Source organism: Symphalangus syndactylus, chromosome 4 (assembly GCF_028878055.3).
Source record: "Symphalangus syndactylus isolate Jambi chromosome 4, NHGRI_mSymSyn1-v2.1_pri, whole genome shotgun sequence".
NCBI classification, from domain to species: Eukaryota; Metazoa; Chordata; class Mammalia; order Primates; family Hylobatidae; genus Symphalangus; species Symphalangus syndactylus.
The window spans coordinates 124,540,878-124,557,300 of record NC_072426.2 but is presented as its reverse complement, the minus strand read 5'-3'; the positions used below and the strand labels follow the sequence as shown (position 1 = coordinate 124,557,300).

The window sequence follows — 16,423 nt, the reverse complement described above, 5'->3', positions numbered from 1 at the left end:
ATAGTTGGGCATTCATGTAAGTACACATCTGTTTAAATCTCAAAACAATTTTGCATTATGCACTTAAATGTTTTTGAGGCTCACTTTATGTCTTTGAGTAGAAGATGATAGAAAAGTAACAGATGGCCAACAAGGATATTGAGTTGACAAGAGAAAAACTTAGTTACTTTAGTTCCTGAATTTAAAAACAAAATTAATCAGTGTAAATTCACTTTAAGGAAATCTTGGGAGCATGTTTCCATTGAAGTGCGTTGTTTGTTTGCATTTTGTTTTGTTTTGTTTTGTTTTTACAAGGGGGTGCCAGGCAGGGAGGAGGGAAAGAAAGAGGCAAGAGGAAGAATATATTGGACACCTGTCTAGTGGTTGTTGGACCTGAAATTTGAACCCATGTCTATGGCTTCAAAGTCCATGCTCCTTCCACTTCTCCAAGAGTTTGCTCTCTGTTGACCTTTATCAGTGGAAAAATTTCTCAATGCTGAGAGCAATTTTTTCCAATACTCTTAGATCTAAAAATGCGACTGACTGGATTATTCATGTTTGAACATGTAAAAATATTTTCTTGTTAAATTAAGTTTAATCTTATACTTAAAGTTCGCTGTGTTATGGGGAGAACTTTGAAGCAAGAATCAGAAACCAAATGACACTAATGCTTCCTAATTAGAGAAATCTCTGTTCAATGCAAACTAAAAATATACTGGCTGGTGTTCTAATCAGCTGTGCTTAATTCTAAGCACTAAATTCTGAACACTGGGGGTAAAACACTTTGTTCATTTCAGAAATAGCTAGACTTTTACTAAACTGTCATTAGGAAAAATAGAAGAAATTAAGAAAATAAAGCTGGGCATGGTAGCTTACACCTATAATCCCAGCTTCTCAGGAGGTTGAGGCAGGAGGGTTACTTGAGGCCAGGAATTCAAGACTAGTCTGGGCAACATAGCAAGATCGCATCTCTAAAAACAAAAACAAACAAACAAAAAAAAGTAAAACGTTAAAAAATACCTTACAGTATGAAAATCTGGTCAACATGAAGTAAAGAATAATGGCAATTTCATCTGTAGGCAGGGTGGTTATTGTGATCATATTTTGGTTTTAGCTTCCTATTGCTTGCTGCCAGTGGGGCTGTAAGGAATATGTGTTTATGGAAGTCTCAGTGCTGATCATAGGAAAATGAAAACAATCATACTGTTTGTTTTTTCCGTATACACCAGGTAGCTTTAATGAGCTATAAGATAATTATACTATTTGCGCAGAGTACCACATTCAATTCTTAAAGTTAAATATTTTTAATAGTATAGTCACATTATATACAATATATCCAAGATTTGTCTCTGCTATCTTATTTAATCCACATAAAATAAACGTGTCTGTTTATATACATTAAAGTTATAGAGCTGAACTATTAAAATGGAGGAGCTGGTGATGGCAGCAGGGATTGACTGCAACTGGGCACAAGCGATCTTTCTAGAGTGATGGGAATGTTCTAAAATGATCTCATGGTGATGATTGCACAACTCCGTAAATTTACTAAAAATTATCCAATTGTACACTTCAAGCAGGTAAATTTTATGGAATATAAACTATTTATAAATTAATCTGTTTAATTTTTTAAAAAGAAATAGAAAATATATGACTGTATTTGACTCCAGAACTCTTAGAAAATCTGAAAGAACAGTTATTATTGATGAAACAAAGAAGTTGTCATAGAGCTACCTTCCTTTCCCTCTCCTTCAGAGTTTGCAAAGAAATTCTACCAAACTTTTAAGAAATAGATTATTCTAACGCTATTTTAACTGTTCTAGAACATAGAAAATGAAGGAAGGCTTCCAGTTTGTTCCTTTTTATGAAGGTGAAATAACATTGATATTGAAACACGGAAAATATATTTCTCCTAAAAGAAGACCAGAGACCAATTTTGCATGTGGATATTGCAACAAAAATCCGAGAGAAAAATTATAAAAATTTTATCATTTTATAGAATTCAGGACCACATTTGAAAAATAATATACAAAAGAAAAATAAGAAAAGTAATACACAAAACAGCAATATGGTGTAATGCTAAAGAGTTTCAGCTCTGGAGCTGGACTGCTGGTTTGGAACCCCAGCACCATCACTTCCTAGGTCTATGACCTTGGGCAAGTTTAAACATGGATCAATCCTACATAAATCTTGTGCCATTCAGTATTAACTGAAGGTTCTATAGGGCCGAAAAGGAATTATTTTTAGCAGCAATGTCATTACTTCTTTACTTATGATAAGCAGAATAAATAAAACAATGAACCCATCCATTATAAGGCATGAGATATTCAGTGTTCATTTTTCACTTCTTTCTTTTCTCATCAATAAATGGGAACTCTGGGTAAGAGAATATACTTCATAGGGCTCTTGAGAAGGTCAAGTGAGTAAAGCAGTTAGGTAAGTGCTTGACACTTAATGTCGAATATGATAATAACTGTATAGTATATTTTAAAAATTATTAATGACAAAATGTATTTTGTCATTTCTCTATCGTTGACCATTTAGATTTGCTATTGTAAAGAACAGTGCAATAAATATCTTCATCTGGAAACTTATCTCACCTTTCTATTTCCTGAAGATAGCTTTTTAGAAGCTGAATTTTGGAGAAAAGGTCATAAACTTTTTAAAGCCCCAAGTTACTCTCCAGAAAGATCATACCCATTCCTGCCAGTGGTAGCTAAGAATGGCTCTATCCTGCACTATTTCCACCAGCTTTGAACATCATCATTGCAAGGAAAATATTAGGTAATTTGATAAGCCAGAAACAGAATTTGATCATTCTATGTTCGATGATTCAGATGTTGAAAGGATAGATACACAACCTTAATTCAAATGTTATCCTGAAATCCCTGAAACTCAGAGAAATAGAAATGTTGTCAGTACCTCTCTAGATATATACCAGGAGTTAGGTTTTCCTTTTCAGATTCAAATTTTATGTGGTATTAGGGTATTTGCCTTTTGTAACTTTAGCTATTTAATCTGATGGAGAATTTTTCCTGAAAAAAATAAATTAAAAAATAACATACCAAAACAAATGCCACCAGGGAAAAACTTTATATTTCAGCCTTACTTCTTCTTTTTTTTGTATGTCTTCAATGTGGTTATAAAGTCATATATCTTAACAATCTTACTTATTTTTCCTGCTCCAGTTAACTTCATCCCAATATTTAAACTCTTTGGCAAATGAGAATGGGTCAAGTCCCAGTAAAAGACTCATAAACCCAGCCGGGCACGGTGGCTCTCATGCCTGTAAATCCCAGCACTTTGGGAGACCAAGGCAGGCGGTCATTTGAGGTCAAGGAGTTTGAGACAGCCTGGCCAACATGGTGAAACCTTGTCTCTACTAAAAATATAAAAATTAGCTGGGCATGGTGGCATGTGCCTGTAATCCCAGCTACTCGGGAGGCTGGGGCAGGAGAATCACTTGAACCTGGGAGGCGGAGGTTGCAGTGAGCCAGGATCGTGCCACTGCACTCCAGCCTGGTGACAGAGTGAGACTCCGTCTCAAAAACAAACAAAACTCAGAAGACCACACTGAACCAATGCAAAGCCATCCAATAAATTTGAATTTAGATGACTTTTCAGCTACAGTAAACCAGGAATGTTTATGGTCTTTTACAGGGAACAGGTATGAGAAATATCTAGAAGCTCTGGGCACAGTTGCCATTAGAGTCTGGAAAGTAGAAAGAACCCATCTCTATCCAGGCTTCACGCTGCTAGGGGTGTCCCTTTTCCTTAATCAGGCATTGATGTGTAAATCTTGCCAGACAGTGTCTCTTGACTTTTTCCCCTAAAAAAACAAATGACTTTTTCCCCTAAAAAACACAAATTAACAAGGAACTGAATCAGGGAACTGAGTAGTTACTTACACTACTTAATTAAGACTTGAACAAATTAATATTAATCTATTAGTGATTTTTAAAGTCTTTAACTCAGAAAGGTCAGTAGTGATAAAGCTCCTAAGCAACTTAATTATTATTATTATTATTATTATTATTTTATTTTATTTTATTTTTTTGAGACGGAGTTTTGCTCTGTTGCCCAGGCTGGAGTGTAGTGGCGTGATCTCGGGTCACTGCAACCTCCGCCTCCCGGGTTCAGATGATTTTCCTGCCTCAGCCTCCCGAATAGCTGGGACTACAGGTGTGTGCCACCACGCCTGGCTAATTTTTTGTATTTTTAGTAGAGATGAGATTTCACCGTGCTAGCCAGGATGGTCTCTTATCTCCTGACCTTGTGATCTGCCCCCCTCGGCCTCGCAAAGTGCTGGGATTACAGGCGTGAGCCACTGCACCTAATTATTTTTATGTATATTTGAATCCTCTACAACAGAGAAATCTGTTTACCTGTCATTTTTGCTATGGCCATGTTTTAGAGATAGCTACACCCAGTGACACTTGGTTAACATTTCAATTCAATATTGGAAACATGTTTTATGTACAATTAACTGTTTTAAATTGTTTACACAATTAAAAGACTACCACACTTCTGAGGTACACTGGCACCTTAAGCTCTCTCAGAATGTACATTTCACTTGACTGTACACACTGTGGTCTCTGACTATAACATGATTTGGTCAGGCCCTTTAAAAATAGACCTGGATTTACATTTAAATCTCAGTTTGAATAATCTTTATTGTTTGTTTTTATTTACAAGATAATTCTGAGAAGAAGTCATTCTTTTTTGATCCCCGGGTGTAAAAAGAAACAACGTAGAAGCAAGTATTAGAATCTTCCTTTCCCAACTTTGTTGCAGATTCTCTTTTCCTTGGGTTAAATTGAATGTTAAGCTTTCCTTCTATGCCCTATCAACGTTTGAACAATTTCTCTATCATCTAAAGGCTTGTTCTCCAAATTCATGTACTAAGATATCTTTGAACCAAAACAAAACCAAACCAAAAACCCTTAAGCAGGGTTGGGTTTTTTTGTTTTGTGTATTTTTGTTGTTGTTGTTGTTATTGTTGTTGTTTGAGATGTGGGAAGATTCTGTGGTATTACAGTAAGATGTCTGTGTCTTGTTTACTATAGACCCTTGAGGGTCAAATAAACTTTTATTCCCTAGTTATTAAATTCAGGGGCTAATAGCCAGCTGTTTGATCAAGTCACAGAAATAACTCAGCCTCCCTTCCAATCAGCACCTGATAATGCTTTGAACAAAGGTACATAAGGCTTTGGAAATTCCACAGTGAGTCTTCAAGGTCCACGGAATTTTTTACTCTTTGAAAAAGGTATGATATTTGGAGATGTACTCCTTGTTCAGTTCTTGGTCTAGCAAGAGTTTGAAAATCTCTGTTGATGGTTTGTCTCCTTTTTAGCAGCAATTCTCAAACTGCAGTACTCAATCTTCTCTGAGCTTATATCCAAGAATAGCAGTTTTCCTCAATACTCAGGAAAAATAAGTAGTTTTTTTGGAATGTCCAGCTTTTCTCCCAACAGTTGTAATGCTTTGACTTGGGAAATAACCCTGGAGACGTACGATACAGATCTAGTGTCTCATGGTCTGTTTCAGTTTTCAAAATAATAACATTAATAATTAGCCATTTGTGTTATGAAGGACCTTCATACCCATTATCTTGCTTAATCTCTTGTCCATATAGGACTTAATTTCTGCCACTAGGCAACATAATATAAATACTTAAAACAGTTAAGAACTTCCATATTGTCAGTGACATCCTGACATGTAAGAGACAGAGATCACTTACATTCACTCTCATTTTGTTTTGAGGGCCCATGCCAACAACTTACACAATTTCACTCCCACATCTTAGTGGTATTTACAGAGGGAAATAGAAAGCAAGTGACATTTCTTGTTCTATTTTATAGTATAGAGGCTTAAATTTTCATTTGTTGTTTATTATACTTTTTATTGCTCATAACAGTACCCTCAACTTAGATATTAAATGATTTTTCTTACAAATATTTGAACACAGATTTCTTAGGAAGTATACAGATTCTTTATTGCAGCTCTATTCGCTCCAAGCTGATTAGCATCATAAAGATTGAGGACAGATAACCAGGGATAGGTCTTTCTTTTTTATTGTGCTGTTTGTTTCTAGGGAAATGGAAGAAAAGTTTGGGAATGTTCTCTTCCCTGTAAATCTTTTTGTAATTTTTCTAATATAATTAATTACCTCATAGAATTAGTGCACCTGTCACCTGGAGTTGTTATTGGGAAATTTCTTCTGCATATTCTCTTTTCCCTCTTGATTCATACAGCTTGGTTGTACTATCAATGCCAAATCTATGTTCAGCTTCCTATGTATATCTGAGAGATTTTCTTACAGGTTTTTATTGAAAGATCATTTATCTTTTTTATTTCCCATGTATCATATTTAGAGGTTCAGAATCTTATATCCCTTGTTAAATATAACCCCCTTTACTAGTGAAGCTCTCATAACCAGACGCTTTATGTCTTAGAATATTATCATTAATTTCCTAATCAACTGTCGCCCAAGGGTATAAAGAATTATATAAAGTCATATAAAAGCTATGCTTCTAAATATACTTTCTCCTTTTCATTCCATTTCAGTTTTTCCTTTTTACAAGCAAAACTCGTACTTATTAATAAAAATGTGATGCTTTTACTTTCTTTCACTACCTGTTTTTTAAAGATATGTCAGGAATGTGCTGCCTGAAAAGCCATCTGGATCATGGGATTGCAGTCAGGCTGTGCGGGGTTCCAGTCTCAGATCTGCCCTTTGCTGGTTTTGTGACTCTGGGCATGTTACTTATCCCCTAAGAACTTCAGTTTCCACATTCTAAAACAGGACTAACTGTAGGACAGTGAGGATTAGAGTTGATGCATATGGCCCATAGAATGGAAGTCAATAAACACAGGTCTAATTATTACCATTACTTTTCAGCTTGGCATAGATCTTGTTGGCCAAGCCAATATATGAAATTTGTAAGTCATTTTCTTAAAGAACCAGAAATCCACTTCTAGAATGTTAATTGAAAATACAAACTTTTTTTTTGTTTTGAGACAGGGTCACACTCTGTTGCCCAGGCTGGAGTGCAGTGGTATGCTCCAGTGGAGCCTTGACCTCCCAAGCTCAAGCAGTTCTCCTGCCTCAACCCCTTGAGTTGCTGAGACTGCAAGCATGCACCACCATGCCTGCCAAATTTTTTATTTTTTGTAGAGACAGGGTCTCACTTGTTGCCCAAGCTGGTCTCAAACTCCTGGGCTCAAGCAGTCCTCACACCGCAGCCTCCCAAAATGCTAGGATTACAGGCATGAGCCACAGACACTGGCCGAAATATGAACTTTAAAATTTTTAATATCATACCAAATTGTATCCATTGAAAATATATTAAAGAGTTCTAATTCATATAGTCTTATACTTCTATAAGCATTAAAATGAACTGCTCAATCATTCACTCATTTAATCAGGGTTATTCTTTTTTTGGTAACAGCTTTATGAGATATATAATTCATATACCATAGAATTCACCCATTTAAAGTGTACAATTTAGTTGGGCACAGTGGCTTACACCTGTAATCCTAACACTTTGGGAGGCCAAGTGGGGCGGATCACTTGAGCCCAGGAGTTGAAGACCAGCCTGGGCAACATAGTCCCTGTCTTAAATAAATAAATTAGATAAATAAATAAATGAATAAAGTGGTTTTTAGTGTATTCACAGAGTTGTGCAGTCATCACCATAATCAATTTTAGAACATTTTCATAATCCATAAAGAAACCCGAATGTTTTAGCCTTCACTCCTTCAACTCTAGACAACTACTAATTTATAATACTTTCTGTCTCTATAAATAGACCTGTTTATTCTAGACATTTCATATAATTGGAATTATGTGACATGTGGTCTCTTGTGACTAGCTTGCTTACTTACTTATTTATTTACTTATTTATTTATAAAGATAGGGCCTCGCTTTGTAACCCAGGCTGGAGTGCAGTGGCACAATCATAGCTCACTGCTGCCTTGAATTCCTAGGCTCAAGGAATCCTCCTGCCTCAGCCTCCCAAGTAGCTGGGACTACAGGCATGTGCCACCACGGCTGGCTAGTTTATTAATTTTTCTTTTTTGTAGAGATCGGGTTTCACCACCTTACCCCAGGCTGGTCTCAAACTCCTGGGCTAAGGCAATCCTCCCGCTTCAGCCTCCCAAAGTGTTGGGATTATACCTGGATGGCTTCTTTTGCTTAATGTTTTCAAGGGTTATCCATGTGTGGCATGGACCAGTACTTCATTCCTTTTTGTTGCTAAATGACATTCCATTGTATGGCTATACCACATTTTATCCATCACCGGTTGATGGATTTTGGAGTTGTTTCACTTTTTGGCTATTATAAATAATGCTACTATGAACATTTGTGTGCAGGATTTTGTGTAGACATGTTTGTATTTCTCTTTGATATAAACCCGAGTAGAATTTCTGGTTCATATAATAATTCCATGTTTAACCTTTTGACAATTGCTGGACTGTTTTCCAAAGCAACTGTACCATTTTACATTCCTACCAGCAATGTATGAGGGTTCTGATTTCTCAAAATCTTTGCCAACGTATGTTATTAATATTAATCTGCCTTTTTCACTATACCCATCTTAGTGAGTGTGAAGTGGTATCTTATTGTGTATCCTTAGTAACTTCTTAAAATTAAATATATACAAATTATATTGCTCATGCTTTGGTGGCATCTGGTCAATGGTGAGAATGACTGAGAAATTAAGCCTTATGTGCAGTACCTTGTGCTTATGAAACACATAGTGAAGAGAACTTCTCTTGACTTTTTTTTTTTTTTTTAAGAGGCATGTTCTTGCTTTGTCACTCAGGCTGGAGTGCAATAGTGCAGTCATAGCTCACTGCATCCTTGAATTCCTGGGTTTAAGGGATCCTCCTGCCTCAGCCTCCCAAGTAGCTGGGACTACAGGCTCATGCCACTGTGCCTGGCTAATTTTTTTTATTTTTTGTAAAGACCAGATCTCGCCATCTTACCCAAGCTGGTCTCAAACTCCCGGATTCAAATGATCCTCCCACCTCAGCCTCCCAAGTAGCTGGGACTACAGGCCCATACCATTGTGCCCAGCTAATTAAAAAAAATTTTTTTTTTGTAGCGATAGGGTCTCCCTATGTTGCCCAGGCTAGTCTCAAACTCCTAGCCTCAAGCAGTCCTCCTGCCTCAGCTTCCCAAAGCACTGGGATTACAGGTGTGAACCATGGCCCCTGACCCAAGAGTTTTTTTCATAACAGAATTTTAGATCGTGTTCTACAGATAAATCTCCTTCTGGTCATTTATCCACTAAAGTCTCAGGGTAGCTTATTTCCTATTTATAACTTTTCAGCTGCCATACCTTTGAACATGTTACCCAATCTATTAGCTCTATTATCTAATTTTATGCTGAATTAGCATTTCAGGAGAAGTATAAAAGAATGAATGATATGGACCTCTTGAATCTGTTTTTCTTGGCTCTTAATTTTTATGTCTTCTATCTCTGTGTTTTTGACTTGTGTTCTTTAAAATTCTGTCAATGTATTTTTTAGATTACATTTATCTATGTCTATTCCACAGAAGGGAGTCCTTTGTGTAGCTTCCTATGCTTCGTGGTCATAATTGCATTGCTTCCCACCCCTCCCAAAACAGTACATTTTTCATTACATGAATATTATGTTTTTAGTAATTCTGCAATTCTGAAGTAGCATTTCAAAACGCATTCTTTCGAAATAAAAAATTTTTGAAGCCTTGTGATAAGCATAATACTTCTTCTCTATGAATTAATAGCATCCACCCCTAAAAGAAACAAAAACAACACAGAGGCTTTTTAGCTCAGCTGATCTCCAGCTTGCAGAGGTCTGGAGAGGACTCATACCAGTATATTCGACAACAGACACTTACGTTGTACCTATTTTGTGTAAGGTGCTCTGCCAGGCATTTCAAGGGATATAAAGGCTCTGTCTTAAAGAACCTTATCATAGTGGAAGCAGTAAGACATAAAGAGGATTATAATGTGAGTCAAAATGTGGTAAGTGCCCATAGATGCTAAGTACTGAATATATAGATGTCGAGGTGGAGGGCGTTATTTCTGCCTGTGGAAGATCAAATAAGGCTTCAAGTAAAGGTGACAGATGTCTCCAGGTGTCTCTTCTCACTCAAGAATTCTGTGAATCTTTAGAACTGTGAAAAATCAGAATTGAGCACTTACTTTAGAAGCATTCTACACAGTGAGTAATAGAATGAAACAATTGAACATTCTCTTTGTTTGTATTTCTGTATCATTTTGAAAGTGTTGTCTGGATGGAAGTTAATCAAGTGGAGAGGAAGGACAGGGGTGGGCTTGAATTTGCAACAGATGTTGTGTTGTACAGAGAGTACATTCCCTATCCTCAGGTAGTTTGTCAAGGCCTGGCTGTGGCTTTACCTCTTCTTGATTAGAAGAAAAAGATTTGTTTTATCACTCTGGATTAGAGACCAAGACTGCCCCACTGTGGATAAAAATCTCAGTTTGAAGACACAGATCGGAAGAATCCTCATCCAAGCAGAAAAGGTTGCCAGAGCTGAGTGTTCTTATACCAGAGGGAGGTGCCTGGTCTTTGGAGCCCGTGAAGGAGTCTTTTGGTTACAGCAGTTTCTGGTATTTGTTCATTTTGCAGGGTCAGCTACACAAAGGTATAACTTTATGTTATGAGCTCTGTGGCACAAACAAAACTAATGGAAGAAAAGATAGTAAAAAGTGGGCCTTTTGCCCTTTAAAGAAAATAAAATCTTTATTTTTACCCTTAACAGCTGAAAACCAATGTGTAGAGATGTTATCCGTCCTTTGGCACCTGAAATAATAATTTTAATTTTTGTTTTCTGTATTCTTGTTTAAGAATTCCATACTATCCTGAAATATGGGAGATTCCAGTAATTTCATAAATAGATAAAAAATTTACATTTAATCTATCTAGTTCCCTTCTTTATGCCACTCTTTCATCCTACTCAGAAAATTCATTTGGGGACTCTTCTCTTAAGTCTTAGAAAATGACAGTGAGGACTAAAACCCACATGATGAACTAGGAATGAGGGAAGACATTAGGCAGAATGGAAGGGATGGTGATCCCTGGTTGGCACAGTTTATCTGTCTGCCTTTTAGCTCTCTTTCTCCCTCTTCTGCTTACTTTTAGGGCTTATTTGTTACTTCTGCCAGAGGCTACAGGGGGAAAATGAAAATCAGATTTATTAATTTTCATAATAGCCCCTGGTTCCGAAGGACTGGGAAGAGAAAGAAGAGAAGGAAAAATAGGTTGAACCGTTGAATAAGGGAAGGTTTAGAAATTATTTATTAGTACATTGCTGTCCTCTTGACCAGTAATAAAAAAGAAAAATCCTACAGATTAAGAAATCCCTATTAGACAAAGGATAATTACCCTTTAGGTAATTCTGCCCACAATATTATGAACTTGCTAAATATTCTGTATTCCTGATACTATTATCATAACAGTAGATGTTTATTGAGCACTAATTCATAGCAAATATACTACCCTTTATGTACCTTTATTCATTTAATCCTCATTCAGTTTGATGAGATGAGTATTACTATTATTCCCCCTTTTATAGATGTGGACACTGAAGCTTAGAGATGTCAGTTTGTTGTGGTCCTTCAGGTAATAAGTAGTGAAGCAAGAACTCAAAACAAGGCCTGTCTGACCTAGAGTTCCTGCTTTTAACATCTACCTAGATTATCATACTGAAATATTTATTGATTTCCCACTGCAGGCACACCCCAGTAGTAGATACCTAGAGATGGTAAGCAATTGGTGCTGACCTTCTTTGTGTAACCTGTTATTCTCAGATGTACAAATTAACCTAAGCAATGCAAAATCAAAAATATATGTGATAGAATTAAATAAAAGATATAATTAATACAATCTGAAAAGATCTTAAAAGGTTTGTGACCTTGTGTCCAGAATTGGCGGGTTCTTGGTCTTGCTGACTTCAAGAATGAAGCCACGGACCCTCGCGGTGAGTGTTACAGCTCTTAAAGGCGGCACATCCAGAGTTGTTCGTTCCTTCCCGTGGGTTCGTGGTCTTGCTGGCTTCAGGAGTGAAGCTGCAGACCTTCGCAGTGCATGTTACAACTCATAAAGGCAACGCAGACCCAAAGAGTGAGCAGCAGCAAGATTTATTGTGAAAAGTGAAAGAACAAAGCTTCCACAGCGTGGAAGGGGACCCGAGTGGGTTGCCGCTGCTGGCTTGGGTGGCCTGCTTTTATTCCCTTATCTGGCCCCACCCACATCCTGCTGATTGGTCCATTTTACAGAGAGCTGATTGGTCCATTTTACAGAGAGCTGATTAGTCCATTTTACAGAGAGCTGATTGGTCCATTTTGACAGAGTGTTGATTAGTGCATTTACAAACCTTTAGCTAGACACAGACTGCTGATTGGTGCAGTTACAATCCTTTAGGTAGACACAAAAGTTCTCCAAGTCCCTACCTGATTAGCTAGACACAGAGCACTGATTGGTGCATTTACAAAACCTTTAGCTAGACACAGAGTGCTGATTGGTGCATTTACAATCCTTTAGCTAGACACAAAAGTTCTCCAAGTCCCCACCAGATTAGCTAGACACAGAGCGCTGATTGGTGCATTTACAAACCTTTAGCTAGACACAGAGTGCTGATTGGTGCATTTATAATCCTTTAGCTAGACGCAGAGTGCTGATTGGTGCATTTACAATCCTTTAGCTAGACACAAAAGTTCTCCAAGTCCCCACCAGATTAGTTAGATACAGAGCGCTGATTGGTGCATTTACAAACCTTTAGCTAGACACAGAGTGCTGATTGGTGCGTTTATAATCCTTTAGCTAGACACAGAGTGCTGATTGTGCATTTACAATCCTTTAGCTAGACAGAAAAGTTTTCCAAGTCCCCACTCGACCCAGAAGCCCAGCTGGCTTCACCTCTCAATGGCCCTCGCCATGGGACTTTGCAGCACCTAGCCCGGGCACTCTGGCAGCCCAGAGGGAGCTCATCCCCTGATCAAGCCCAGCAGGCACCAGCCGGCTGCGCCAAGTGCAGGACCGCTGAGCCCGCGCCCACCCGGAGCCCACCGGCCCACGAGCCCGTGCACAGACCCGGCTCCCACCCACGCCTCTCTCTCCACACCGCTCCGCAAACAGAGGGAGCTGGCTCTGGCCTCGGCCAGCCCCAGAGAGGGGCCCCCACAGCACAGTGGCGGGCTGGAGGGCTCCTCCAGCGTGGCCAGAGCAGATGCGGAGGTGGAGGAGGCACCCAGAGCGAGCGAGGGCTGCTAGCACGTTGTCATCTCTCAACCTGATTGGATTGGAGGGGAGACTGATTTATCATTGCTTCCCACTCCGTTTGGCACTTGGAGCCTGTGCCTGGCCCTATAGCAGTTGGAGTTCAATTCATTTGAGAAATGGTAGCTATGGGTCAGGCCTGGTGCTGGACACGGAGATGACTAAGACTAAGCTCTGTATGAGGGACTTTGGTTTCCTGGGAGAGTGGATGGTGATAATGAGACAACATTGTCTATGCTTAGGTACCAGATACCAAGTCTGATCCAAATTGATTTTGTAAGAAATTTTTTTTTTTTTTTTTTTTTTTTGAGACAGAGTCTTGCTCTTTCACACAGGCTGGAGTGCAGTGGTGCAATCTCGGCTCACTGCAACCTCCACCTCCCAGGGTCAAGCAATTCTCATGCCTCAGCCTCCCAGGTAGCTGGGATTACAGATGTGCACCACCACACCCAGCTAATTTTTGTATTTTTAGTACAGGCGGGGTTTCACCATGTTGGCCAGGCTGGGTCTTGAACTCCTGGCCTCATGTGATTCACCTCCCTTGGCCTCCCAAAGTGCTGGGATTACAGGTGCAAGCAACCGCACCCGGCCTGTAAGAAATGTTTTATCCTCAGATTAGTTAGGGGAATGTGTTAAACAAAGTTAAATAACTTTTTTTAATTGCAGGATTTTGAGAGGTTATTGTAATTTGGGAAACACTGAAAGCAATCTGTTATTAGGTCACTTTCTCAGATTGCCTTACTTATAGCATATCTTATTCCAGGTAAAATTTATGACCCTTATTAAAAACCCACAGAAAACCAAATACCACATGTTCTCACTTAAAGCTGAGAGTTAAACATTGAGTACACGTGGACACAGAGAAGGAACAATGGACACTAGGTCCTACTGGAGGGTGGAGGGCGGGAGGAGGGGAAGGATTGAAAAATGACCTGTTGGGTGCTGTGCTTATTACCTGGGTGACAAAGTAATCTGTACACCAAACCCCTTTGAAACATGTAACAAACCTGCGCATGTACCCCTGAACCTAAAATAAAAGTTGGAGGCCGGGTGTGATGGCTCATGCCTGTAATTCCAGCAGTTTGGGAGGCTGAGGTAGGAGGATCACTTGAGCCCAGGAGTTTGAGACCAGCCTGGGCAACAAAGTGAGATTCCATGTCTACAAGAAAAAAAGTTTTTTTTAATTACCTGGGTGTGGTGGCACACACCTGTAGTCCCAGCTACTGGGGAGGCTTAGGTGGGATCTCCTGAGCCCAGGAAGTCGAGGCTGCAGTGAGCCAAGATTGCACCACTGCACTCCAGCCTAAGTGACAGAGTGAGCCCCTGTCTCAAAACAAAAAACAAAAAACAAAAAAAACCTGCAAACTTGGAAAGAAAACAAAAACCAAAAAAAGAAAGAAAAACCCTTAGGAATGGCCTAATGTTTTGAATTTGATAGTCAGGGAACTAAAAGGTCTTTTTATACCTCCTTAAATCACAAATTTTGCTTGCTGAAAAATATTTTATAACAAAAAGAGGTATGAAAGTAACTATTAAGGCAAGAGAATCATTAGGGAGCTTAAGGAGGGAGCAGCAGGAAGAGTTAATGACCCCCTGTCTCTAAGCCACCTCCCTGCCTTACTTCCCAGGACCCAAGTGACACTGATTAAATGTTCATTTTCCTAAAGTCTCTACCAAATTCACCCTGTGGTGAAAAGGGGCAATACAGATGGTGGCTTTGATTTTTCATATCTGAAATAACTAACGTAAGAACCCCAAATCATTAAAAGCCTGATTCAATAGTCAGTTGAATTCAACAATCAGAATGATTCATTTGAGCCATTTCGAAGAAGAACTGTTAAAAAGAATTAGCAGCCTGTCACCAAATAGCTGGTTTCTCTTCCAGTTCAAATGTGCTATAGTATTTTCCTGTGTGTTTTTTGTTTTGGAGGGGACTATGTTGAGCAGAAGAGTAGACCAAATGTGAATTGTTTTAGGAGAAAGTTGACACCAAAATCACTATTGTATTTATAAAAAGTCAAAAAACTGTATGGGAATTCTTAAGACACATCATTTTGCAGCAATATTAGATATATCCATGAACCAACTACAGCATAAAGGATGCAGGGCAAAAAAGAAAATGGGAGGGCATTGGATAGTACTATTATGAACAAACATTTACAGAGTACTGACTGAAGCAGAGTCTAACACAGAGACCCTGCCTACATCAGACACTGTTTAGATAAAGGGGACAGACACATGCTCAAAACCTTAAACAGCAGTGCACCCTATCATGCATAGTGTGAAGTGAGTGCTATAGACGGATAGTCTGAGAGTTCAGATAGGGTGCGTTAGGCAGAATGATGCTATCCCTCTCCGCACAAAGATGTCCACATCATAATCCCTGGAACCTGCAAATATGTCACATCTCCATGGCAAAGGAGTATTAAGGTTGTGAATCAACTTGACATACGGAGATTATTCTGGATTATCCTGGTGTACCCAGTGTCATTTTAAGAGTCCTTTAAAGTAGAAGAGGGAGGTAGATGAGGAAACCAGTCAGAAAGAGATTTTTAAATGCTACACTGTTGGAGGAAAGGACAACAGGCCAAGCAATGCAAGTGACCTCAGGAAGCTGCGAAAGGCAAGGAAATGGATTCTCTCCTAGAGCATCCAAAGGGAATGTAGCCTGGCAAACACCTTAATGCAGCAGTCTCCAACCTTTTTGGCACCAGGGGCTGGTCTCATGGAAGACAATTTTTCCATGGACCAGGTGCAGGGAGCTGGTTTCAGGATCATTCAAACATATTACATTTATTGTGTACTTTATATTATTATCACATTATAATATATAATGAAATAATTATACAACTCACCATAATGTAGAATCAGTGGGAGCCCTGAGCTGGTTTTCCTGCAACTAGATGGTCCCATCTGGGGGTGATGGGAGACAGTGACAGATCATCAGACATTAGATACTTATAAGGAACACAAAGCCTAGATCCCTCCCATGTGCAGTTCACAATAGGGTTCAAGCTCCTATGAGGATCTAATGTGGATGCTTATCTGACAGTAGGCGGAGCTCAGGCAGTAATTCTTGCTTGCTTCCTGCCCTGTGGCCCAGTTCCTAACAGGCCATGGACTGGTACTGGTCCATGGCAGAGGGGTTGGGGAC

The 16,423-nt window shown here is 39.0% G+C and overlaps 2 protein-coding genes across 7 annotated transcripts in view; one reads left to right on the top strand and one right to left on the bottom strand.

The window, feature by feature from the left end:
- Positions 1 to 10,487, bottom strand: part of LOC129481132 (large ribosomal subunit protein uL13-like) — a 46,746-nt gene extending 36,259 nt beyond the window's left edge. The window contains exon 1 of the mRNA XM_055276113.2: positions 10,483 to 10,487. The gene's annotated coding sequence lies outside the window, so the exon portion shown is untranslated. The remainder of the gene's footprint in view (positions 1 to 10,482) is intronic.
- Positions 1 to 16,423, top strand: part of SH3D19 (SH3 domain containing 19) — a 206,589-nt gene that overhangs the window by 77,382 nt on the left and 112,784 nt on the right. The window lies entirely within an intron of this gene.